This window comes from Meleagris gallopavo, chromosome 12 (genome assembly GCF_905368555.1).
Source record: "Meleagris gallopavo chromosome 12, MGAL_WU_HG_1.1, whole genome shotgun sequence".
Lineage (NCBI taxonomy): Eukaryota > Metazoa > Chordata > Aves > Galliformes > Phasianidae > Meleagris > Meleagris gallopavo.
Window position 1 is genome coordinate 15,775,401 of NC_139415.1, and position 27,294 is coordinate 15,802,694.

Sequence of the window (27,294 nt, forward strand, 5' to 3'; positions counted from 1 at the left end):
TATCAAAGAGTGCTATTGTGCTCCTTGTAGCTGTTACATTTTCTGTGGAGGCATTACTTTTGGAGCAACCTATGTGTGTTATTATTTTAGTCTACCTCACTCTGTATGTGATATTCAATTAGCTGTTTGAAGTTGCAAATTGCTGACTGATGACAGAACATAACTTATCAAAATAGATGGCATCATATTTTTTGCACACTCTTCAGTACTGAAATCTACCAGAAAGAGTTGGCTGACTTTGATCCTTACTGTGCTTTATTTTCATGTTTGATGATTCTCTCCTGTTCCAACACCAAATGATGGTCATTTTCTAGCATTTCCAATTTATAAGCAAGAGCTGGAGCTGATGTAACAAGAAAAAAATCTAATCATTTTGTTGTCTTGGCATTTATTTTTCAGCTGACATAACTGAGTAGTTGCTGATTTGAATACCTTTTCAGATGCAGGAAACTCAACACTGAGAAACATGCAGAGTTTCTGTTTTGCAAATCTTTAGTGTTCTAAGTATATAGAGAACCATGCTATGTTTGATTTCTACTGTTAGAATGTTTTTAAGTATCTCATTTAATTCTGCTACATAGAACATTGTACAGTAGAAATCCTGTTAGCAAATTAATAGCTAGTGAATATCCTTATTTCAAGGAGTTCTAGAATAGACAGTGTAACTTGTCTTTTCTATGTCTGACATCTTTGATTCCGTGATGATCAGGTGAGCTCACATTAGATTATATTTTTCCCATCCAGAGTAGACAGTTGACTCCGTCCTGCACAGAGAAAGTCTATTTTTGTCATTAGGAATTCACTTCATTATGCCCTGATCTTCATTTTCATTATATCCTTGGAGATACAATCAGCAGATGATGCTACATAAAGGCTAGCCAAGGCTTCATTTATACAAGTAAAAATGAGAAGTGGCATCAGCATTTATTTGAGATTTAGTTTCTGATATGATAAAACTCACAGAAGTTATTACATCAGCATTAAGCCTGCATTAAGCGCACGTTATACCTTAGACTATTGTGGAGGAGACCAGAGTCTGCTCTGCTGCCTTTGAAATATAACTAAAAGCTCACATATTATTAAAAATAAAATCATTCTTTCTCATTCCTCAGGAGTGGTTTATGTCTCTATTGAAGTACTTCAGGATGACAGAAGAGACTTTCAATTGTACCAGCTGAAATAACTGACATCTTCACTTCTAAGAGTGAGTTTAAGATTCAGTGATATATTAAAGCTTACATTGGTTGTATGCAAAGCAAGGAGAAAAAGGGTGATTTCCTTTGTTGGTAATCTTCCTATTAAAAAGAATTGTCAAGTCTGAAAATGAAAGTAGTATAAAGTTGGGTTAAAGCAGTTAATTGGCAGGTCCGAAGCATTTGAGTGATTTAAGGAAACGTTAATTACTCTAAAGCTAGACATCTACTTCAAAGAAGAAATGGAAAAATTTCTTAAAACAAAAACCACCCGCCATGCTATTCTCTATACAGTGTTTTGTGGGGGGGCATGGAGGGAAAATTCAATGTATTTGGCATTGCCAAATCTGTACTCTTCCTGGAAAAAAAGCAAGTTTTATGCAGAATTTTGTCCAAGCACACAATTAATGCTAGCTGTTGTTCAGAAGACATCACAGCTTGCAGAGAACCAGCATAATCACTGCCTCACACCTGTGCTACTTTCCAAATTACCTGCTCTGGGGCTGGAGACTTCCCAATAGATAAACAGGTATCTTCTCAATCACAAATACCTCGTTTGCCCTCTGCACAATTTCCCACCAAACAAAGCAGGGAAAGGCATGCAATACGGTTAGCTCCAGCTCTGCAAGGGTGAGATGCTTACTACTTGATTTTGCTTTTTGAAATTCCCTCTCTTCCCCTTTTATTGATGGCTGGGCAGGAAGACTGAGAGCTTAAGGGATCTGACATCTATGACTAAGACAGTTAATACGCTGCGTCAGAAAGCTGCCAACGGGAGCCAGGTAGCAGTTTGCCTGTTAGCATTACAGAGCAAGAAACTGACGGGTTTTGGGGTGCGTCCTTCAAGCATCAGGAGCTGCTTTGCAATATCTTCAAGCTGCAAGCATACGAGGCAAATGCAAAGGATTATTCGCCCTCCCCTCCCAGTCCCCATCAGTTCCCAGCCCAGCCTGTAATTTGGCAAGATGAATGAAGTGTTTTCAGAGTGTCATCACTCCTGCCTCTGGCAGATTTGCTTCCCCAGTCTGCCTTTCGCCTTTTGGACCTGTCACTCAGCCCTTTGGCAGAGGGGAGGAGGGGGAGGGAGGAGGAAATCATCTCTTTGCTAATCACCTATCACAGGCAATGAAATCCCACAGGCTGCGTGCCAGCTAGGTACATTTCAAAGGGAAACGGAGGGGGGCAAAGTGTCACTCAAGGCAGATATTTATGAAAGATGACAGTTTGCAAATATCTCAATCTTGGACAAGGCTGCTCCAGTGACACAGAGGAGTGTTGCAAAATTGGAAGAGTCAGCAGCCAACATTTATTTCATCAGGACCTGTCCAATCTTCAGTGATCGCTTGACAGTCTGGGGATTGCTGGCACAAGCCGACCTCTTTCTATTGGTTGCTTTCATTTAGTTTGCATGGATCAGTCTAAAGAGTCGTAATAAATATGTAAAGAAGGATAAAAGGAGTAGTTTTGCAGAGCTGCATACTCAATGGGAGAACCAGCACAAAGCTGCGCTACCCTTTTTAGCTATGCCAAATAGGAAGAGTAGTAATTACACTTCTATTGATCGTTACTGAGTGGGAACAATGAGATGTAGCCCCATCTCACTCGTGAAGGCCCCTGTGACTCGTGAGCTCTCCCACTGCCACCAGCAGCTGCAAGGGCAGCGACAGCTTCTGCGAGGAACCCTTCTCCCACCTGCCTCCTATCCGTGTGGCACATGAGAGACACCTTTCAGGGCTGGAGTCTAAATTTTGCAACTTTCACAGTGGCCATTTAAATGTTTTGGACCTTTTCCGCAATTCTGTCCCAACAGAGATTCGACCTGCTTTCACTCTCGCTGCTCTCAGGGGGCGTCACGACCGAGTGAGGCACGCTGCATATGGTCAGCCAATCAGAGGGCTCCAGCGCCACCACGTGACCAGTCTCGAGGTTTTATTTTCCCACTCCTAGGGCTCGTGCTGGGGAGTGCGGCGGCCATTTTGTGCCACGTGGTTGATAGGGAGGAGGGGAAAGAAGGAGGGAGCAGTGTGAGGCCTGAGGCTTCCCGAGTAGTAACGCTGTAATGCTGCTGTGTGCGTACGGGAGCAAGGGAATACGCTCATCAGAGACAGAAGGAGTTGGGACACCCTGGGAAGCAGCAAACCAGAGCGTCAAGCAGGTAGGAGGCAAAACCATGATGAGTGTGGAGGTGGAGTTGAGTTCTTCGCCCAAGGAAATGGGGCTGGAGGTTTTCCCCTCCAAGGGGGAAGGCGTATCTGGTCAGGGCGTGCTGCTGCCGTCAGCCCTTTGGCAAGGAAATGCTTCTGTGGGGCTGCTTCCAGCCCATGTTTCTGCCTCGTTCTAAAGGATCTAGATAATGTTTTGAGGACTAGTGTTTCTGGTCATAAGGTGGATGCTTCTGCTTCTTATTGCTCTGTCGTTTGATTTGCCCCTGCTGTGAGCTGAGTGGGAGAATGGTGACACAAAAATGCTCTGTCCTACAGAAACAGTGGCCTGATGGGTTGGATTACTCTGCTGTGGGCTGAGTAACAGCAGAGTTTCTGAAATGTGCTGTTAGAAGGGTCTAAAGCAAATGCTGTTGTTGGCATGAACAGAGGGAAAAACGTCGTTTGTTAGTATGTAACTGTAATGTTCAGGTGCAGATGTTTTGTTTCTTGTCACTGATGATGAACTGTAGATAAGTACGAGTACTCATTTCTTAATATTCATTATTTTCACAGTCAGGTGTAAGGTCTAAAATAACATGCTGCTCCAGCTGTTTGCTGTGTGGTGCTTTCTGGCATCCTATGTACTGAGGTTGTGATGTTATGTTAGCAGAACGTGAAATTGTTCTTCTGCAATAGGATTTTTCAGTTCAGTTGAAATGGATTGTGAATTTAAGTAAAGGCCTTGTTATTCCTTTCGTTATGCCTTACATATCTCCGAGTTTTGCATAATTTAAACTACACTGTGAAATGAATCAGCAGTCTTATTTCAATCATCAAAAAACAAGTTTGTTTTTATTTTTTTTCTTGCAGTCTTGGGGTTCTTTTAAGTTGCACATGTGTAATGGGTGGTGATAGAATACAGAGCTCCTGAGGAGAGAAACTGCTATTGTTTTGAGTCCAGTTACTGGTGTCAGTGTATTTTAAGATAGCAGAGTAACTCACAACTCTATTAGGATGCCCATGTGGCTGTATCTTCCAAAATGAGCAGTGAAATGAAAATAAATGTACTGAGAGACCTACCTGTTCAAAGTCCAACCATGTCAGCTGTGACTGTTCCCCAAATGTCCATAAATGTGCATCTTGGTATTTGCCCAGTTCAGTCGTGGGTATGTTGAAGCCAGTATACTAGTGATGTAGAACCTAAGGTTTGTGTCATGCTAGCCAGAATGGTAGAAGTTGCTGTTGTCTTCATTGTCTGCTGTGCTAAATTGTTCAGAGCTGGTGGGAAGAATCTTCCTCTGCAATTTTCTCTTCGATTTTCTGTTGGCAGGGCACAGGAAAGCTGATTAGCTGAGTGGGTGGGTAAGCTGAGGAAGAGGCTTGCACCTTTCCTTCCCTCTAGTACAAATACCTTTGCTAAAACAAATGATTCATACTGAGTGATTCCTGGGGAAAAAAAAAATGAAATGCTGTAGAAGACGAGTTAATCATTGCACACCCTGCAAGGAGCAGAAGGCCATTCCAAAGTAATTGAAGTTATCTTCATTATTCTTACTTTCAATTACATTTCAAAATCAAATAAGAAGTTGCCTTTTAGACTCTTTCATGATCTAAATCCCAGTTCTGTAATTTTTACTTGATGCTTAGTTAGGCAAAACTTCTGCTTGATTTTAATGTTCCATATATTTTGGAAGAAACTTACTGAAAGAAAGAAACTAAAAAAAGTCTTGGTCTTTGAAATAGCAGAATCTTAATCAGTCCCCACAAACACATGAGTAGATCTTGCAAGTCACCTGTCTGTTATTTAAATCTATATTCAAGCAACTGCTTTTCAGGTGCCACCTTGACACCAATTAAGCACACAGCTGTGCATCTGCTCATGGGCGTGACTGGACTAGATTAGTGAAGTGTTGTAGCTTGGCCATCTCTGTTACTGCAGAGTAAGCAGAATGATTCTTAATAATTATTTAACAGTTAATGAAGGGAATTAGTGGATGTATCTGAACTATGTAAAGCAGGTGCGGAATCTAGTTGCTTACTAGCCCTTGAGGGGGTAGTTGGCTGAATGTTTTGAGAACTAGTAAGCTAATGTTAGCTTATGCTGAAGCATATAGAGATATTCTGCAAAGTTCTTGGATCTGGGATGCAGTAAGGGTTTCTATAAACTGGATTGCTTTTGACCACAAATGTACCTGCAGATGTCTCAGAACCTGTATGTCTGTGCCACGTATCAGTGCTTTAGTCCTTGGAAATGCCTCATTCCTTGAAGAAAGGAAAGGAACTTAAAAAATAATAATAATAATTCAATATTATTCAATGGAATTCATCCCACGGGACAGGAATTCCCATACAGGTCAGGAAAAAAATACTGTCTCCTTTTCTGAATATCACTTTTCATACGGTAAATCCCTCAGAGTCTTTATTGTGGAATGAATAATAGATTAATCATTCCTCTGTGTGCAATGCTGAGGTTCTCTAATGTCACTGATTATTCTATATTGAATAAATAGTGTTGCTAGGTTGATATGTTTAAGGCAAATGAGATGCTTATTGGTATCCAAGAAGCTAGTTAACAAGATCCATTTTCCTCCATTGACTTCTACTCATGTATTAATGAGGTTCAAAAATGTCTTTTCTGTGTGTATCAGATAAACGTGCCTTTGTTATTCCCAATAAGCACACAAATATTTGCTCCATTTATATTTGTATTAATGTGTCACTGAAGCTAAATTTTCAGAAAGGGTATAAATACCATATCCATTAAGCCACTTAAAGGGTGAGTTCTGCAAAACTCTGCTGCAGTTGTTGCCATGGCAAATATCCATATTTAGGGAATTGTGTGGTATCAAATCTAGCTTAAAGGACCAAAAGAAGGAAATGGTCTTCTCCCCTGACAACTGTCACCTACCTATATATGCTTAAAAAATTTTAATGGCTGAACGAGCAGTGTATTGAATGGTAATTTAGGAGTGTGACGTGTGAAAACGCATTACTTCTCAGGAAACACTCTAAGGGAGGAAGAGAGCAGTGAAAGACAAGAGTTGAACACAGCCCAGTAAGTGGTGGGCATTAGTGTCAAGATTTTTCTGGGCAGTGATGTGGTGACTTGCTTAAAACAGTTCTAAATGTAGCGATGAAAATGCCACCAGGTTTTCAAGCAGAAGTTGGGAGAAGTTAAAGTAAGGAAGAAACTGACTGAGAAAGCTTGGAGGCTTTCTTTGGTGTTGTATGAAGAGCCAGGCTGGAATGGCACAATTTGTGTTGCCTTGTAATGGGCAAGCATCTCTAAATCAAATTAATTCTTAATTTTTTTGTTTTCCTTCTACAAAGATACTGTCGAGCATGAGTGAGCTAACTAAGATGTGAACTGGGATTGTTTTTGCCCTGCAGTATTTTGAAAACAAATAAAAAGAAAATAGTGGATGTGATTTTGAAATTGATGCATCTGAATGTTGGCTTTGCTTGAACATTTTGTGTGGTTAGATGAACTGAATGAAAGAAAACCAATAAACGTGCCTTAAAAATAACCTAACCAGGTCTAGTATCAAATCCTGACCGACTTCATGCCTGTTTTGAACCATGGGCATCCTGGGGCTGAATGGAGAATGAGTTACATGTGGATGCTGGGACAAGGGAGTAGTGATTAATATATAGAAAGCCAAGAAGCTTACTCCTTTTCTTCACCTGCCCGGAGCAAATTTCCTGGAAACATCTGCAAATGCAGTATAACGAGAAAGCAGAGCCGGGCCCATACTGTGCAGGAAGTCCCAGCCTTGGTCTGCAGCGCTGGATACAATAATATCAGGATGGCGGCTGAACGAAGGGCATCTCTGTGTATAAATCCAGATCCCTTTTTCTTTTGCTGGTGAAGGGAAAAAGGGAGACCAGGGAGCAGGTTGAAGAACACCTGGGAGCCATATGGAATTTACTGATATTTAATTAAAATCTTGTAGCTCGGTTTCAAACATTGCAATAACTTAGTAAGGAGTAAAACTTTACTGGATTCGGTGTAGTAAAGCCTGTGAATATTTGCACGTTGCCTACAAATGGCAATTGTCTTCTAATGCGAGCTGGAAGAATTGTTGTTTCTTTGTGGCCCTGATCCAAATCCACAAAATCAGCAGGGGAGCCTCTGGCCTCCAGATCAGGTCTGCAGCTTGGTTGGTATCTCAGACCTTCTTGGGTGTTTTGAAAATGCATGGGACCAAAAATGTCTTTCTTTCTCCAGACATTGGAATGCTAGCAAGGAGTCGAGGTCAGACTCCTCCAACTGATACTTTTGTTTACACTTCGCATGTAAGAATGGGGTTGATTTCCAGGTATAACTGATACAGCCAGATTCCTATGTACCCTGATTGGGGGATTCCAGATGGTGGAAGTATCCTGAGAAGAAATTCACCATCAGCGTGAGCAGAAGTCTGGTAAAATGTCAGTACTCAGGGATTCAGATTCCTGATAGAGCAATCAGCTTCAGTTCATTGCTTTTCCAAGCAAAGGGTGACTTGTTTGGAACAGAGACTTTCCAGAAGTAGACCAGATACTCAAGCTTTTCTTGTGTTTGCCAGAAGGGATCCTGTGCCGTGCTGCATGGTCCTGATACAAAGACAGAACATGACTAAATGTACCTACTAAAATAAGGTTTTAAACTACATTCCAAACAGATGTTTATGTAGCACGAAAGTTCTAGAAATAGTAATTTTCACTTTTCTTCATCTAATGTTGTGTCAGAAATGTGTGGCAGAAAAAAGCAAGGGAGATGCATCCTCTCTTCTTTGATTTCTATATCAGGCAATTAAAATTAATTGTTGTCTTGTCATAAAGTTAGGTTTGGTGACATTATTTTGGCTTGTTTGTCATCAAAACTCTGAAAATAAATGATTGTGAACCACAGTGGCATCTGTGGTCTTTTTGGCTTTTCTTGTGGATAAAGTATTTCTTGTTCCGTGGTCTGGGATGTTCATATGCTGGAAGACTTCTGAGTTGACATGTATTTAAAAAAACAAAACAAAACAAAACCCAACAACTAAGCTGGAATACTGATACAGACTTGCTTCAAAATTTCTTGTCTTCTGAAGCTTATGAGCCAATGCTATGACCTGTTGAGCCAAATGCAGTCTGCATTTTGCCTATAAACTGCTTCTCAGTAAGTGACCAGATCTTAGACATGAACCTTCCATAACTTTCAGAAAGTTGGCAATGGTGTATTACATGAGCTTGTTCCAAGTTACAGTGCAGTATCAAGATTATAAATATGGCAGCGCGGTCCTAGAATATATATAGTATGTTCTGTGATGGCTGGCAGTCTTGCAGGTGCTTAAAAGAAATCAGTGCCTAATGAAAACCAAGTCTATAGAGTGCTTCACTTCATTCTCCTGTCCTAGAAGGTATGCGTTTCACAGAGGTATGTAAGCGTATAGAAGGATAATTAAAAAAAGCCAAAAGTGATGGTGTGTTCATTGCAGGCATGAAGGGGAGAAAACTCCTGGGTCTTTGATTTTATTTTATTTTTTAATCTTTATGCAGTTACATAAGTCTACTTCAAAGAAAAGCAGAGTATGTAGCAGTAGTTTGAGATTTAGTGATGGAGATCAGCAGCTCAGTAGTTTGAAGAATAGCTAGAAGGACGCTCATGGAAAGGTTATTCTGCAGATGAAGTGGTAGCTGCTTATTTTGTTATGATTTCTTGAACACCTAGAGCAGGAAAGCAAAGGTACCTTATATCCCTGATTTGATTCCTCAGAAGTACGTAAGATAAATTGCATCTAATGACTGGCTTTGGAAAAGAGTAAAGCAGGACTGCCACCAGTGTCTCTGAAATACACTTGGAGACTTTTTGTCTGAGACTTAACATCCGAGTAGTCCACCGAGTAGCTGGTCAGAATGGCACAAATGAATGTAAGGGGAGGGCAAGGATGACTAATTGAAAACTGGGAGCACTTTGCAAACTCTATTACATGAAATGTGAGAAGTGTAACACGGCAGAAACAAGGCAACGGCTGGTGTAAGCAGTTAATTGTGTTGTACAGCGGCGTGTTAGAGCAGCATACTTTGTTAGAATCTGATCTACTGCCATTTCCATCGTCCTCGTTCCTTGATGACTTGGGTTACAGAGATGACCATTTGGGTGAGAGTGTCCCCAGGGAGCCAGCTTGCATTAACCTGGACATCTCCTCTGTTTGATGTGCCTTTATCACACTGCAGTGGCTCTAGTTATTTTTTTTTACTAATGCACAGCAGTGATTTGTTAAAAGAGAATTTATTTAATTCAGGATGAATATAGGCTTTTACGTTAAAAGCCCCAGCTAGTTTTTACCTGTAAATGAGGAAGGCTTATTTGTCTGCTAACATCAGTGTCAGCTGTAGGCCAGAAGAGCTGTTTTCCGTAAATATCTTTTAGAGTTCACTTATTATTAAGGGGAAAAGGGGAATGGGAGAGCAGTCTTCTTAGCAAAGTTACTGAAACAGTCAGGTAATGGTTCTGCAGCACTGGGCTGCTTTAATGCTCTTGTTACTGTTCCAGCAGGAGCTGCAATCACGTACAAAACCCAATATTGATGCAGTTTGCTGTGTCTGTATTCCCCTCTTAGCTATTGTGTCAAATGTCTGCTTGCTGAAGTTCAGGAAATACCAGCTTTCATTCTAGTACAGCCCTAAACTTTTCTCCATTTCATGTCTGTGCTCACTTTGAAAGCAGTTGGTATTGTTTGGGGGTGAGAGGTCCTCCTGAATTTCTGAATTGCAAAAACTCAGCTTCAAGAACTAATTGTGAAGCTTTGCAGTTGTTGAAAACTACATGAGTTCCTACTTTCCTTCATTTCTCTTTCTAAGCACGGAGGGTCAGGAAAACCAGTATCTGTCTGCTTGCAGTGCAGGCATTAATAATTAAACATGCAGAATATTTTGGTACTCTGGGAGCATGTTCCAAAACAACCAGCTTTGTGTGTAAGAAATAGAAGTATGGTAGGACGTTTTGTCTTGGAGTTGGAATACAGGACCGTGTGTGAATGTTTGTATGGGTGAAATGGATGATTTGAGGCTCTTTGAATTTGAATGCAATAAATTAACAAGTAGTCTTGCTGGGGTAGGTTATGGAGCTTCCAAGACCAACAGTTCCTTCAAGACCCCTAGGAATAATTGTGAATCGGGGCCAGATGGTGTAACCCTTAGCCCAGAGTGAGAAGTGAGCTTTCTAGTTGTGGATTTGCAGATACTCTCACAACTGTGTTACCACAGATCTACACTTAAGTCAATTGAACAATTCTATGCTTTTTCTGCTCTTTTGCTGGATGCTGTCTGTAGTCATAGCTGTCTGCATGTGTAAGTGTAACAGTAAGCTTGGGTCAAGGCCACCATCCCTGTTCCAGGGGAAATAGAGATAACTGAATAACCCAGTAGTGATAGGTTCATTGTTCTGTATTGATGTACCTGTGCTCCTGATGGCATCCGTCAGATGGAGCAAGTGACCTGCCTGAGGTCTCAGTTGTGTGGATTTTGATATGCTTTACAAACACGTTCCTTCACAAATAAGTCCTGCATAAACTGTTTTGATGTACCTGTAGCACATATGAACTGAGCAGGAAAGACTGGTTGTGCGTTGGCTCGATGAGGGCAGCAAAAAGTTGAAGCCTACGTAATGTGCAGTGGCACACTTAGCTCCTGCCATGGAAGTGCTGCAGCTCATGGTGCTTGTGGGAGATTTGTGGGAGAGGGAGTAGGCTTTTCATTAATCTCTCAGTTCAGTTCCCAAGTGCATAATTAGAAAACAATTTCACATGATGAAATAATTGAGAAGAAATAATTGAGAATTGACTTTTCTGACAGGTGGAAAGTTCAGTATTGAATTATCAGTATTATTTTGTACACAGTACTGGATTGCTCAGATTTCAGGCACTTCTGCCTGCCTGTTGGCTTCTTCAAGTGGAGCAAGGAATCTTGTTGGCCTGTGAAGAGCTATGGCCTTGTCTCGCAGGAAGGTGCATGCATAAAACAGTGACTAACAACGAAACACCAGAAAAATGTTCAGGGAGGTACAAAACCAGTAGGTGGTTCTTCTACTTGCCTGTGGACCAAAGTCATGCTTAAGAGCAATGTGGCACTTCTTGCTGTGTGGCCATCTTGCCTGGACCTTGTAGAAGTTGTACACAATGCAGTAATGAGTGCTGAAACCAGCCATAGTGAGGTTCCAATGAGGAATAAAGTATATGCTTTCCCTACGTGGTTTTTCAAAAATGAATTATGCTATTAAGTGCCAAGAAGAAAATTAGCTATGAGCTTTTAAATTCAAAATGATCCCCTTTTTAATTGTAAAACAGTGGCACTTAACTGCTATTGATCCAACAGAGACACATTAGGGAACAGGGTCACCATAACTGTTAATATTCACTGCTTAGTGAAAGAGCATCAAAGGACATTTTAATGTCACAGACTTTCTTAGGGAGTTTTTAAAGAAAGCTTAAATCGGCCAGCCTATGAATGAAAAGGACATGAGGTAGACAAATGTAGAAACAAATGTGATAGCAATTTTCTGCTAATCAAATCATAACTCAGAATTGATTTTTAGGCAAAAGCTTATGTCATATAGATTTCCAAGGCGTACCGACATTTACAGATCTAGAGTATGTATTTTTTTGTAGACTGGGACTTGATCAAAGGTGGTTGTCAGAGAGGGAAGGTTTGGTTAGTGCTGGTGCACATGCTGTCAGCAAGTTCTTGGCTGCTGTCTTAGTCCTAACATGGGAAGTACCATTAAGCAGGGAAGTCCTTCTTCAAAGGCATACATGTTTTTCTGTGGATACTGTGGTCGAACAGTCTTGCTCTGAAAATCTCTTGATGTACCCACCCAAAAAGTGAAGCCTTGCTTCCCTATGTCAGCTTAGAAATGCTTATAGCTTTGACATTAGCTGTGGCAGTGGAAAGGCAGTCTGTTTCCAGATGCCAAGGGCACATTTTAGGTAGTCATCATTCTTGGAAACAAAATGTTTCATTGAAATGGTAAAATTTTCATTATTTTCTGAGTGGGAATCTATCCTTGAGCTTTTTCAAAGTATAAACTAATGTGATGCTAGCAGAACTAACTCAAGTATCTTCAGTTATCATCTGATGGTATACAAACCAGATTTTGAGTAGTATTCCAGAAATGTTTCTGCTAATTGCAAGTGCTCTGATGAAGAACTTGGAGGAATTTCCTATTAAGTCACGGAAGTTTTACTTCCGTGTTCAAGTTGTCATTTTATTTCTTCACCCAGTTTTTATAAGAATTACGAAATGAGTATTGTAACTTTTGACGAGAGTGTACTGAGCAAGATGCTACCCTTTGTGAATGGGAGAAATGGTGGCTGCTGCTTCAGGTGCGGGATATGCAATGTTTCCTTGGATTGCAAACTCCTCAGAGCACTGGGTGGGGTATCACCCTGTCTTTTTGTAGCCCCTTGCACAACGTACTGGCTTTCCTAATGTAGGCTTAAATTTATCTATGCAGTTCGTAGTTAAGGGGAGAGAAGAATCTTAAAAAGAATAATTTACCCTTATTTGAAAGTTGCTGCTTCAAAAATTAAACTTCCCTAAATGCAGCAACTGACTCGGAGCTGAAAAAGGATCGGATATGATTAGGGAGGTTTCTTCCATTTAAAATAAAATAAAGCGAGGGTAATTGCCATGCAAGAGAAGCAGCGTTCTGCCTTTCAGGGGCAGCTTGGAGAAATCTTTTATCCATGAAGATCTTATACAGGAATTTTAAATGAGAGGATGCCTTTATCCTATAGGGTGGAATTTGATAACTAGGCTCCGTACCTCTTTCACTTGGGGTGATTAGGTCTCTTTCACTCTTGGGATCTGTGCAGTGTATGGTTTGTGAAGGAACTGATAGTTCTTGTCTCTGTTGTGAAGACAGTGTGGTTGTAGGAGCCCTCTTGGGACTCTTATAATGATCAGTACAGAAAACTCAAGTCTATCCTGGAGCGAGAAAGTGCATCGTTTAATGAAAACGTTGTCTGTTATTAATAGAGTGATGGTAGAACTGAGGAAGAAGCGGGCCTGGGGGGCCTGTGGGTCTTCGGCTAAGTGTTTTTACTCTGCTTCTTTTTCTTTTTTTTTTTTTTTTTCCTTCCCAACCCCTGGAAAAGAGCAGTTACAGTAACCTCGAGGAAGAGATACAATCAAGAGACAGCCTAGAGCAAGAAAAGGTCTCTGTTGTTTTTCAGTGAGGTCATTTGTAGTTCACAAAGCAAGGTCAGAGGGTTGAGACTGCTGCAGGCTCTACACACAGTCACTATCACTAAAAGTTAAATTTTCATTTTTTTCATACGTGTCTTGCTGTATTTTGTTGGGGACTGTGTAGGTCTCTTATTGCAGAGCATCTTATCAACTATATGCTCCGTAACAAGCAAATGTGTTTGCCTGACTTCTGTTAATCATACTCTGTGAAATCAATTAGTAATCACACAGGAATGGGTGCGCATGGGACATTAACCTATAAACTAGCAGAAGGACAGAATGAGATTACAACTGCTTATTCAGTGAGCTTGCTGGATAATAACTAACCCAAGTGTCAGCCTCTTTCTTTTTTAGTCTGCGTTTATTTTTTCTTGCTAACATCCAGTGGAAAAGAGAGATTTTGTTGAACCAATGGATAGGAGAGCAGTTTCCTGTATGACTGGTTGTTATTATAAGAGATATTTAAATTATTCAGAAGGCATACCTGTCCTTGCATATGGGGCATGGTGGAGTAGATCTGCTTAGCTGAAATCAAGATAGGAGCAAGCAAGACTTGGATTTGTTTGCAGAGATACAGGGAGAAAATATGTCTCAGTCTATATGCATATATACACATCCACAGCATTTGTGAATGTAGTAGTTTTATTGAGAAAAAACTTCTCTGCACGTTTAGATGAATGTGATTCCCAATCTACAAGGTTTGTTAGTCCTATGCCAACCCTCTATATGTGATACAAAACAAGTAATCCACAGCTTAATTTGTAGCTGAACTTGTGGATGATAAATCTGCTTTGAAATAGTTTTTTTTCCTGAGTGGTGTCAATATGAAAGGTGTTGGTGACCAAGGCGGAATTAAAAAAAATTACTTAAGTTTCTGTGTAACTCTAATTAGATGCTGACAACTCTATAACAATCAGCACCCTGCAAGGTTAAGCACCAAGAAAGCATTTACTTGATTTTGTTGTTGTTGTTGTTGTTGTTGTTTGTTTTCTTTGCTGAAGAGAATGGCATTATGTATATGTGCTTAAAATCAGGCATGTGTTTAAATATTGTACTGGGCTGGTATTTGGTGGACCTCAGCTTTGTAGGGCTGGACTCTGATACGTTTCCAGTGTGTGTGACTCATTCTCATTTCAAAGGGACTCTTCAAGGAGTTAGGTACCACTCTGCAGGAGTCAAGATGTTAGAAACTGGCCCACAATTTGATAAATCATTTTGAACAGATGTTTACTATTAAACTGTATCTAGCACACTGCAAATACTGGAAATACATTGGACCACAAAATATGTGAATGATATTTATGTAATGCCAGATTGCACACACATGTTGGTGAGTACTTACCCACTGGGAAGTTTCCCTGAACTTACTCAGATGAGCAAGGGCTTGCAAGAGAGGGGTTGCACAATTAAGCCCTCAATAAATTGATTTATAAGCAAACCACCCTGAGAATGCTCCAGGGGGGTCTGCAACAATATCATATATTTTCTTCCACAAATTATAATTAAAAACACTCTTAGAGCTCTTCTAAATAATAAAATAAAATGGAAGCCTAACATAAAAAACAATGATTCTTAAGGATAGGAGAAAAACAGTTTGAAATAAATAGATAATTTGGAATAAAACAACTTGACAGGAATGATGGATTATTATTTACAATCCCTCTGTCTCTCTGTTGGGTGGAGTTATGGCTTTGTAGATGAAACGATTTGAGCTGCTGGGATTGTAGGTATTCTTGCGTGCCATCATGTCCTTAGCAGTCAGGGTCAGGGTGCTCTGCTCCAGACTGAAGAATGGCCATACAAGTTGTGAAGAGCTGGAGCAGAACCCTGCTGAGCAGGAGTCACTCTTGTGAATTATCATTTCCTCATAGAAGCTGTGGAGCTTACTTCAAAAGGAAAGGCTGAAATTGTCGTCTCTCTGGAGCAGGCCTCATCCTTTTCCTCATTGTTTTGAATAATACTTAGAACGCAGTAGTGCTTTAATGTGAAATGCAGATAAATATAATAATTTACCAAGAAACATACTTGAATGCTATGTGATTGTAACTTGTTTCAGTAAAAGATTGGAGGATAATTATCTTAATAAAGTACCTAAAAGAATAACCTCAAATTTTAAATATTCATTGCAAATGATTCTATAAGACTGACAGACAAATCCTATAGACTCTTAACATATATGCTCCTTCATGCATGCACACACAAGATGTAGATTAATAATTCATAATCTGTTTTACTCAGGCAAGAAGCTTCAGGCACAGGCAGGAAATGCCCTCAGGATGGGTTTCTCATGAAGAGTTGCAGATGCTCAAAGCTTTAAGAAGCATTTCTTAAATATCTGCCATCAAGTCTGTTTGAGAATTGAGCATTTTGAGCCACTGTCCACTAAAGCTCAGTGCAGAAATACTGGAGTTTGTGTAATGCATACTTCTCTCTCTATAGAAAGAAATATTGAAAGCTTTTGTGCTTTCTGTTGCAGAGGGTTGCATTTAGGTGAGAATATATGCGTGGCTAGGGTTAGGCTTAGAATAATGTAACACATGGCCTCTGATTGACTGCAGAGTTGTAATCCAGGTGTTGTGCTAACTGTTTTAATTGTGTGGTGTGGTGCATATGCCCGGGGCTCAAATTGGAGGGGGAATTGGAAGGAAAACAGTGATCTTCTAGCTGAAAAATGTAATTAGTTTCATAAATATAGTAGTAGACAAAGGAAGGGGAAGAAACAAGATCCCTTTGTTAAATGTTTACTAGGGCACCCTTGCAGGTGCTTGCATGTGCTGAGTATTTAATGTCAGTGCTATAAGACAACTGGTCAAATCCATATATCCCCAAATGCCCTCCTTTAAAAGGACAGATATACTTATTTCCCATGTTCTTCCCCAGGAAAAAAGTTGCACTGTTCCACCTTTCTGAAGTTACACAAAGGAAAGTAATGTGCAATTTCATGAGCAGGGTGTCCGGCTCCCATAGAAAATGCATGAGACATTCCTTCTTCTGAAGAAACACTTCTCAGTGACAAATTAGAGTAAAAAACCAGTCTGAATGATCCAGATTTTCCTCTATAATTTGTGTTGCTCCATTCTTAGAACCCTGTTTCTTGCCAGGATTGGTATACATTAGATATATATACATTATATATCACAGAATCACAGAAACACCGAGGTTGGAAAAGACCTACAAGATCATCCAGTCCAACCATACCTATATATATATATATTTAAATGTGTGATAGAACTTAATTTTCAGAGGTTATCCTACAGGCTAAGAAGGAAAGTTCTTCTGCTGAGTTTCGTCATGCTTCTTTCCAAAATATTCCTTGTACTTCACATGTCTCTTGGACAAGGCAGACACAGTGAATTCTCTGGGTAGTTTTACACAAGAGTATCTTTAGCTCTTACTGGCTTTACTTTGGCTGTTGCTTCACATTTGCATTTTCTACAGGCTTCAAGACTATAGCATTCAAATTCTAGTTCTGTTCTTGTGCTTACCTCTGATAATCTCTTTCTGATTCCTTTGTCAGGCTGGTTGAAGTGATTTTTGTTTTTTCCAGCATAGCTACCTCACCAGAGACTATAGAATCAGATTGACATTAACATATACTTTGTGTTATCAACTTGTTTGAACTGCAGAATGTACTCCAAAAAGATTTTGTATCTAAATACTAGACCCAATTTTTTAAACAACTTCAACTGTTGAGTTCAGTGTGTGCTGTTAATTTATTTCTAGTATTTTTTGTTCTGGCTGCTGCTTGTACTGATTCAGAAAATCACAGAAATCTTCAGTGCTAAGCGAAGGCTAAACACATGTCAGACTACGAGACCTGATGATCAGCAAGTCATTTCCTCATTTGAGATGAATCCCAGGTGAAGTGCTGTATCAGGATATTGATAGGGTCTGAGTGAAGTAGCCTCTGTTCTGGGTATTCAGTGGTGGATCAGCAGTTGTGTTGATGCTAATCAGATCATCAGTTACAGCTGTGAAAGAAAACATAGTTCACAATCTTTTTCACATACTCTTGAAAAAATAAAATTCTCCCTTTTGATTCTTGGAAAACACCTGCGCTTAGTGTTGAAACAAAATTACTGCAGAATATCTGTAAAGCCCAACCACTGAAAGAACGATGCATAGAATATAGGAAATAGTTGGACAGCGAATGACCAGCAGCCTTTGGAAGAATTTGCAAACTGTGACAACTCTTACAGCCTTCTTGATAATAAAATGAGTGGCTTAGCCTGCCAGCCAAGCAATCTGAAGGAGGGAAAAAAAAAAAAGCAAATTTGTATCCAAAGAAAAGACCACATTGCAGATGCCTTGACAGAAGACACAGCTTACATCTGCCTTTAGGATCCAGAAGCTGTGGAATGTCTGAAAGGGAGGGATATGTTTTGGCAACGTTACCTGATCCATGTGTCAGGGGAAGCATTAACACCATACTTCCATCCCTCACAGACATAGATTGATGGAAGCAACATTCTTGTAAACAAATCACAAGGGGCCACCTTGCTCTCCTCTTGCTGCTTCTCACCAGGCATATCCCACAGAGCTGCATGTCTTCAGCTGTGTTAGAAGCCAGGCAAGGCAGAGCCAGTGCACTGACACCATAGGCAGCCAAAACTGTCGTGTTGATAGTGCTGTTTTTCTTCAGTGTACTGGAGTATATGGGTCGTCTTTGTTATCACAAACATGTGCTGTGGAGAGAGCTCTTCAGACAGGAGAAGGGGGGAGGGAAGGGGAAGAACTGAGGGAACCAGAGAGTATTACTAGAAATTAACTCATGTTTGAGGAAAGAAAGGAAAACATCTATAGAAATAATGCATACACGAGCATGCATGCCTTTCATATGCTCTTTGTGATTTCTTTTACTCTTTTAATTACCAGCACAATTGCTGTCTTGCTTCTCTTTCTTTAGATGAGCCACCAGTGAAGCTGTAATTTGATATAATGTAATACAGACTTTTGCACTTATGTAACATCTTTCATCCCACCCATCATAAAGCAGCATATCAATAAAAATTGATTTCCGAACTGGGAAAGATATCGCATTATTATTTCATAGCGGCACCCAAACTTTCCAAGTCTGTATGAAGGAATGGTGCTGTCTTCATAAAGCAAAATGCAAGGAACAGAGAAGGGGCAGGATGCAAGCAGAGGACAGCCTTGCCACTGGTGCTTCATCTTGAGTATCCAGGCAGAATCTCTTCTTCCACTGGAAGGTGAAATTGGTTTTAAACTTTTCATTCCACACGAGCAGGCTGATGCACTGCTAAAATTGTGAGGAAGTACAGGTGGAGTCGGAGATCCTGCTTTGGGTTAACAAAGTGTGTAGATGTAACGCAATTCACAATTCTAATCTCCCACTTTGGGGGGTTTTCTTCCTACAGAATAACATCACTTACATGCCTGGATCTGAAAAGTGAGGAATTGGAGGCTGGGTTTGGGAGTAGGAACATGGTTACTTTAAAGCAAGCAGTAGTGCTATTTGTCTCAAGTGGAAGAGATTTCTTAAAACAGTTTGGAACGTACTGCTGCTTAGACGCTGCAGGACCAAGTGCAAGTGATCCTGCTTTCTACTGAGGAGCAGTGCAGAGAGCAGCTGAAAAAGAAACAGGATAGCATCAGTGCTAACACCGTGCTTGCAGCACATTACCTGTTAGTGAACGTTGCAGCTTCTTTCAGGATAAATATGGGTAACAGCAAAGTGATGTGCAGGAACAATTTGGTGTGCTCATGCTATACGCCAGTGGAGTCTTAAACTGTTGACAGTAATGTATGTTAGCAAGTAGCCTGGTAGGGCTGGGTCTGTCGAAACAGTGAAGGCCTTGCATCCACCCCCACATTTTGAGGGGCTGCTTTTGGCCTTGTTCTTTCTAGTCCCATTAGCAGCTGTAGTGCAGTGGGTGCATTATGGCGCACGTCTTCTGCTTAATATGCAGCCAAAAGAAAACCAGTTTGCACAGCACAAAACCCCACAACTTAAGCCAAAGCACAGTAAGTGGGATTAATCCGAAGCACGCTACTAAAACCAACTGAAATGTGAATGTATATGCACTTGGCATCAGTTAGAGGTCTTTCAGCACTGCATCCAAGGCGGTGTGGCATATGCAGTTTAGTGGGTTGCTTGCCTGCTCCCTCAGTAACTCTTGAATCTCCTGGTAAATTTCAACTATGTTTGATGTTAGAGCTGAGATCTCAGGTGCTTTGGGCCTGTGGGTTTGGAAAACACCAGTGGACATGTAGGAAAAAAAGCTCAAGTCAGTGAGTTTTCTGAAGGTGAAGGCTGTGTTGTGAGTTCAGCTATTTTGAAAGAGACCACGGGGAACTCATGGGGTTCATGTAAATATCCCAGCAACAGGAGGAAGTCTGATTAAGGCTCCACCTTATTAGACACAGTGTAACCCAAACATGAGACAAAATATCACAAGCTTCATAGGGTCCATTCCTCCCCGAACAAGTTGCTTTCTTATATTGCAGTCTGTTTCTGTGGTTATGAGGTGTAAGTTTTCCATGTCCTCCCACTTGCGTGCTGGCTTTTACAATGCTGAGAAGAGCTGTGCTGTTTTGCAAAACTTCACTGAGAGTAACAAAGTTTGGAGCCAGGAAATACAGGCCTGGCAGGGAGCAACCAGCACTTATCTATCTGCCCTGTGCTTAAGCCAGGAGGATGCACCTCAAGGGACCTACAGAAAGCAGTAGGTCCAGTTTTCATCTATAGCCTTAGCTTCAGCACTGCGTTCACTGCAGTGTAAAAATACCCCAGGATCTTAGCGTACGCTCTGCTATTTATAATCCTTGTGTGATGCCAGACTTGTGCGTATATCAGTATGACACTTCCAGAAAGCAGTGCTGCTATTTTAGCAGCCCTCTAATGAACAGCGTGGGCGAAGCCACCTAGACAAGCTGATTGAGAAAAGTGTTGCTGAGGGGGGGCTGTGGTGTTCTGCTGAGGAGGAAAAAAAAAAAAAAAAAGCAAAAACAACACACCACACAACTTTTTTTTTTTTTCTTACACTGTTGCCATTAAGAATAATCTTAAATGGCCCCTTTCTTCCTGGCAGTCCCCCTTCCCACTCTCACGTGCACCCCTCCCCCAGATGTCTTGATTAGTGGCTCTGTGTATGCTGGTCAGATTCTGGGATTAATGATGGCTAATTTGTCTGAGGTTGGTACAGCCTAGCCAGCAGGCTCTCTACCACCAGCTTTTGCTGCCATATGGGTAGAAGCAGCTGTTTCAATTACTTTCTGTGCCCAGATGTGTCAGACGAGACACCAGTGCTCTGCGGGGTACGTTCAGCCGCTCGGCAGCTAATTACTTCAATCGTGTGTCGAAGCATGGTGCTGTATACTGTAAAAGGGGGTTTTGAAAACAGCCGAGTGCCAGCTGTCATTATGCCTCACATTGATGTGAGCCTGGTAGTCTGTGACAAGATTTTAACTTCAACTTTCTGGGGATCTTAATACATACAGTGTATGTGGCTAATGATGGGACTTGTATCTGCTTTGCATGTGTCTATTTGTGTTCATACGTACTTTTGTTGTAATTAAATGTGTACTATCTAACAGAAGCTAAGGAATATATGCTGTGTACTGTCCACATATACAGAATGCTCTCAGCTGGTGTGAACCAGCTCTGTTAACATCAGCAATTCCAGACCCTCACACCAACTGAGCGATTCCTTAGGCTGTATATGTAAAACCTGATTTGTATTGTGTGTTTTTTGCTGTTGTTTCTTCTTCTCACAAGCTGAGTATGATTGACTTTGGAGTCATTATATATTACTTAATGCGGTTCCACTGACATAAGATAAGTGTGACAGAGGAATCAGGTCTATGAAATGTCTATCAGTGTGGCAGTATCATTTTAGAACTTAGTTGCCACACTCAACTGCTTTGCTTTCGTCCTCTGTTTTTTCTTCAGCATCCTTTCAGTGTCAGCACCTATGTGCTTTGGCATTCGTTGTTCTGGGTGGTGACTTTGGGCTAAGTTCTTTCATAGCAGGCATTTATTTGCACTTAGCAACCTACTGGGGCCATCCAGCGTGCCTGCCTGCAAGGCAAAACATTAACTGTTACACCTCAGTGGGATACTGGTATGCCAGTAGACCTGTGTCACTAGAATGACCTGGTACACACAGTTCCTAAGAATATTTTCCTGATACTGAATTTGGAGTCATTTTTATAGGATATCTTTAGTAGAGAGCTATCAGGGGACAGTTCCAAAATACTCTTCCTTCAGCAGGAATGATGGCTTTCAAAGTTCCTTCCTTCTTCTGTCAGTGGCTGCTGATTCCCAGCCTTGTACGTGTGCCTCCTCTTAGGTACATCAGCAAAATCACAGAGCTAGTTCTCAGCTGGACTGGAGAACCTGCTTTCCTTAGGAGAGTTACTTTCCTCACAGTGTTTAGGGGGCTGATGTGTTGTTTGTTTTTTTTTGTTTTTTTTTTTTTGAAGCAACAAAGGGATGTGGGAAGGAATTTGCTAACCGGGGAACTATCTTAGCCCAAGGTGTGATGCAGTTTTACAGATTGGTTCTTGATTCCGAGTGCTTGTTTGCATGGTTTTGTACTGGTATGGGAAAGAGAACCAGCCCAGCCAAAACCGTGACTAGGATTTGGTGCCATTTTAATTTCCCAGACCTGCTTAATAGGATCAGACCAACATGATCAAAGATGGCTCAATAAAATTCAGCAGTGAAATCAGATGGCGTACTAGAAGTATTTGCAGGATGAATGAGGCCAAGAAGTGGGATTAGACAAACAGGGACTCAAGAAGAGCAAATGGAAGCTTCTCCTGGTATGCTACCATTGTTATGTTGTTTAACATTGTACCATTTTCCCTTAACACCCTTAAACACAAACTACACATACTCTGTTGGTTTAAATTCATATTTTCATTTATTAAAGTAGAATTCCCTGAATAATGTAAATTAAAATGTAAATTCAAATCAAGCCTCTGTCCTCTCCCAGGTGAGAGCCTCATAAAAAGGTTAATGGTGCAGTGAGTAACGCCAGGAAGGTGTTGCGGTCATCTGTGACGTGATCAATGAATCCAACTGATATTCGAATTAGTGGAACTGGTTGATGGGATGAGAGTGGGGGAGGGAGAAAGAATGAGGAAAGAATCTGTTATAAATACACTTCTTACACAAATTACTACGAGCAAGTCTGAAAACAAGTGCAGAGCAAAGCATTTAATGCAATGCCTTTGGCATTTTGGGCAAATACTCTGTAATTTGGGGTAGTTACTAACATTATCATCATCATCATAATACATGTATTTAGGAAAAATAAACATTTGTTTTGTGCTAATTCTATGGTAATCAGGGTGATTGTACTGTACTTAGCTACTGTTTGTTACCATGGTTATTTCTAGTGGTTCTTGGTTATTAATGTCCTCGAAGATTCAACAATCTTCAGTAGTATTTCAGCTCACTTTCCTCCAACAGGCATAAGTAACTGGGGTTTCTCATTCTAATGATCTGTCGCAGGGTTTTATAAATAAAAATAGATTTGCTTCTTGTCAGACAAGCACTAGACACTGACTTCTTACTTACACAAAGGTTGCTTTGCTTCAGTCTAGCAGTGTAAAGGGCCTGGAGTTGAGTGTCATCTATCCTCACCAGTAGGCTTTATTTATATTGCCAGATGGGTGCAGAGAAGCCTTCCTGTAAAGAGAGTCAGTCGTGCCCATGTGTTTTCTCCAGTCTATAATCTTATAAAGACGGGCAGTGTTGCAACATGCTTGCGAGTGAAATAACGGTTGTCACAAAGAACAACATAGAGACACATTTGTTTAATGTATTCCAGAAGCTATTTTTAGTCTTTCAAATGAATTTTAAAAATCAGAACAGTGTAGTGGCATATACCTTCTCCCTCTTAGCATGATGGGCATATTCTGGGGGAAATTAAGAATCAGGTTTTGTACACAGGAATAAGTTACTGCTGCTGCTGGATGATAACGGTATGTGTGTGCAGTCTTAGTCCACAAGAGTAACCTGGGCTGATGCAGCACAGCACCATGACTGGCTGTCGTGTTTGGGCTCTGCCTTCTAATCCTATTTTCTTGCTCACTTCCGTGTAACTTCCTGCTTTGTTCCATAGCTCCTGTGCTGATGAAATGTAAGGAGCAATTAACAACTACTTTAATAGACACGGTAAGCAATGCTTGTGTACAAATAGCTTATTTGAACTGCTTACCATAACTTTTTATGCAAATTCAGATGAGAAAAAAACAGTCGCATGTTAAAATGCATTAATCCAAAGTGTTCTTTTTTTTTAAAGAATTTGTCTATACCAGAAAAAATTTGTAGTTTATATTCTTCTGGAACTTTCTGTACAGCATTACACATTGCAGTGTCCTGAGATTGTTATGTGCTGTAAGAAAGAGTGATAAAATCCCAGATACTTCCAGACACGATGAAAAACTCTTTCAGCAGAGCACCTTTGTACAGATTTATTCCTGATGTGATGTGTGTGGTATCTGGAAGATAAATGCACCCTTTTTTCATTGATTTCATTCTGTAAGATTGTCTAACATAAAAATCAGGTGAAAATATATTCAGTAGGTTCACTGCAGGTATCTGTGTGTATATGATAGGCAGGCTGAGACCTGAACCAGATCAAGTTTGGATCTGAAATAGGGGCTGTCCAAAGCTATCATTCTGGTTCCAGTGTCAGAGCAGAAAAATGATGGGAACAGGAGGGAGGGGGATGATGGTGAAACCTTTCTGCTCTTTTACCCACTACGTGCAACTACACAAAAGGTAAGAGGAGAGTAATTACACTTTTTTTTTTTTTTTTCTCCATCAAGAGGTCTGACTCCAGTGTCTATATATTCATGCCTACCTGATGCTGCATGTACTTTGTAGGTATTAAGTTGTGGTCAGGACTGTCAAGATTGTCTCTAGATTTAGGTATTCACATAGATCCTAATTCTCCTGTCGTCACCTGACTGTCAGTCTGTTGAAAATGGTAGGCTGCAGTAATGGCAATAAAATCAACTAGTAAGTCAGAAGGGAATCAAGCCTGTTATTGGAATGGCAGAGTTTTCGGATATGGAGAAGAACTGCCCATCTCTCTTCATGGATGGACTCTGGTTATTGTATACAGGATTGCTTTCTGATACAGCAGGTATTGTTTTACTGAATCAGAATTGAACAAATGGGTTGTCATCCACTGAAGTGGAAGTCAGAAGTACAAATGAATTGCATATATGTGACAGTTTTGAAGTCTAATAACCAGACAAAAGAGTGGAAAGCTTCCCAGAAGTATTACTTGGGGAGAAGTCAAGAATTATCTAATGTGGTTAAATAGGTTAAAAGGATATCCACATCTTGGGTTTTGATAAATGTGGGATTGACAAGTTGAATGAGGAAGATGTAGCCCTAAGCAGAAGCTTGTATTTAGGGTGAGTTGTCAACTGAGGGAAGAGCAGGCTCGAAGCTGAGCCGTATGATTTAATCAAGGAATCTGACAGGCTCACTGAAAATTTCTTAGAAAAGACACTGGAGATAAGAGACAGCATCAGTAGATTTGATTCTCTTACTTGCTCCAAGAAACACGATTTTTAACAAAATGGAAGTGGAGACCACATTCATACTTCATCTGTTCTTATGGGCAGGGGTAGAGGACGAAAATACTGAGATACATGAGGGAAAAATTATGCCCAGGAAGAATTTCACCAAGTTATTGAAAAACCTAAATAAAGAGATGGGTCTTCTCTCTGTGGACTTTGTAGCACGAATGAGATTATATGAGTTTGGATATGGATTGCTAATGTGAGTTGAGCTATAAAATGAAGCAGGTGATGTCAAACCATGACAGAAACCAGATAGGCCCAGTTGGATTTCAGCATAATTTGTTTTGTGTTCATTGAAGTCTCATAGCTAGATTTATGGAGACTAAATGGCATGGGAAAGCTTGCACAATGACTCGAGAGTTAATTCAGGATTAGAATGTTTCACGGCTTCATTCGCGTGCCTCTCTGGTGCATAACGTGCTTGTATTCTACTAAAGGAATTCTGATAAAGGCCTTCATGAAAATATATGTCATATTTGAGGTTTAAAGAGTTAATGTGAAGGTTTCTTTTGGTTTATAGTAATGTGTAAAAGAAAAAAAATACTATCCTATGCAATATTAAATTATGAATTAATGACCTTTAGAGTCCTGCCAGCTCCTCAGAAATCATCTGCATAATGCACAACAGTTGAGGAAAAACCCAGCCCTTGGAATCATCCTAAAGGAAAGGAAAGAATAGGGTAGGTGAGTGCGTTACTGCAGCCTTTCTGATCAGAGAGAGGGGAATATGCGCATTCTTAGGTTACACATAAAAATAACATTAGTTTTTCTTCTACGCTTTAATGATTGAGAAGGGAGGCTCACTGGTATCTAAAAACTTCAGAGCTGGCTGATAACTCACAGAGCTCTTTGAATACACCACTACTCCAAGAACAAGACAGGAACCGTCAAGATAATTGTCTGATACAAATTCTTTGTTAGAGTAATAGATTTTGTACTGTCACGATTCTGAATTATAGCCATATGAATGATGAAACATGTAAATGGTAATTCATCATTAACTGTGTATAAGAAACCAAATTATTCTTTTCAGTTCTGTTCTTGTATCTTAGACATGATGCATTACGTTATGCTGTAATTTATGGACACAGTGTGAATCAGCCAAAAAGTTTTATTCTCTTCCAGCGTGTATAGTTTAATATTTAAGCGTCTCTTCCCTCACTCATTCAGTTTTTCTTTAATTGTAATTTATTTCCTCAGGGAAAATTACACATAGTGGCTTTCATCCAGAAAAATGGGGAGCAGCTTAATACGGCAGTTTTGGATTTGTCTAGAAGTTTTGATGCCAATAGCCTGTGTAATTTTGAGGAAATCATTCACTCTTTCTGTGCATGCTGTAAGGGGGGACAGTGATGTGCAACTGTGCCTTAACAGCATCACTTAATACTTTAGAGGCCTAAGCATGGGGCTTTTTACCCTCTTCAGTCAATAATTTGCTTTATTGAGATAGGAAGATTTGAAGCACAGAAGAATGCTGCTGAATGAAATCCCCTTTTTGGGTGTTAAAACAATATTTTCTGTTTTAAAAATAACATCAGGTTTTCTAACTTTGCAAATCTCAGTTTCACTGCTCCGTGGCGTTTGTTTATTTCCTATTACAAAGGCCTTTCAGTCCACTCAGAGGTGATGCTGGTGGGACCCTGCAGCTGAGACAGTTCAGATCAGTAGCTGCTGTTTTGGGTATTCAAAATTCTGAGTTCATCAGAAGAAGAAAAGCCAGGGAAAGGTATTCAGAGTAATGGAATATTGCTGTAAAAGTCATTGTGTAATTTGACTTGGTTTATTGACAGTATTCGTTGCGGCATATCCTGTACCAGCTGTAGCACACACCCTGTTGGTCAAATAGATGGCAAAGATTCTGCTTATTTCAGTCAAAGTGGTAAGAGCAGACTAAATTAACATCAGAATAAAGACGCCATGTTATGGTATAATGCCAAATGAGGGGCAGATTTAGTAGTAATGCTCAAGAAACAAGCCGTTTTAATTGACTTTCCTGGAAAAAGATGTCTGGTTTCAGAAGAGCTCCCCCCAGCTTGATGTCCATTTCCAATGTGTTGTTCTTTTTTCTCTTACTACATCTGTAAAACATAGAAGTACTGTATTGTTTTATCTCCCAGGGAAGATATCCTTTCTTCTAGATGTAACCCTATCTGTAAATGACTTCAGAGTTCAGA

The 27,294-nt window shown here is 40.3% G+C and overlaps 1 long non-coding RNA gene across 1 annotated transcript in view; it reads left to right on the plus strand.

The window, feature by feature from the left end:
• The first annotated feature begins 3,173 nt into the window (after positions 1–3,173).
• Positions 3,174–27,294, plus strand: part of LOC116217103 (uncharacterized) — an 85,093-nt gene continuing 60,972 nt past the window's right edge. Inside the window, exon 1 of the long non-coding RNA XR_014885832.1 lies at positions 3,174–3,348. This is a non-coding gene — a long non-coding RNA (uncharacterized LOC116217103). The remainder of the gene's footprint in view (positions 3,349–27,294) is intronic.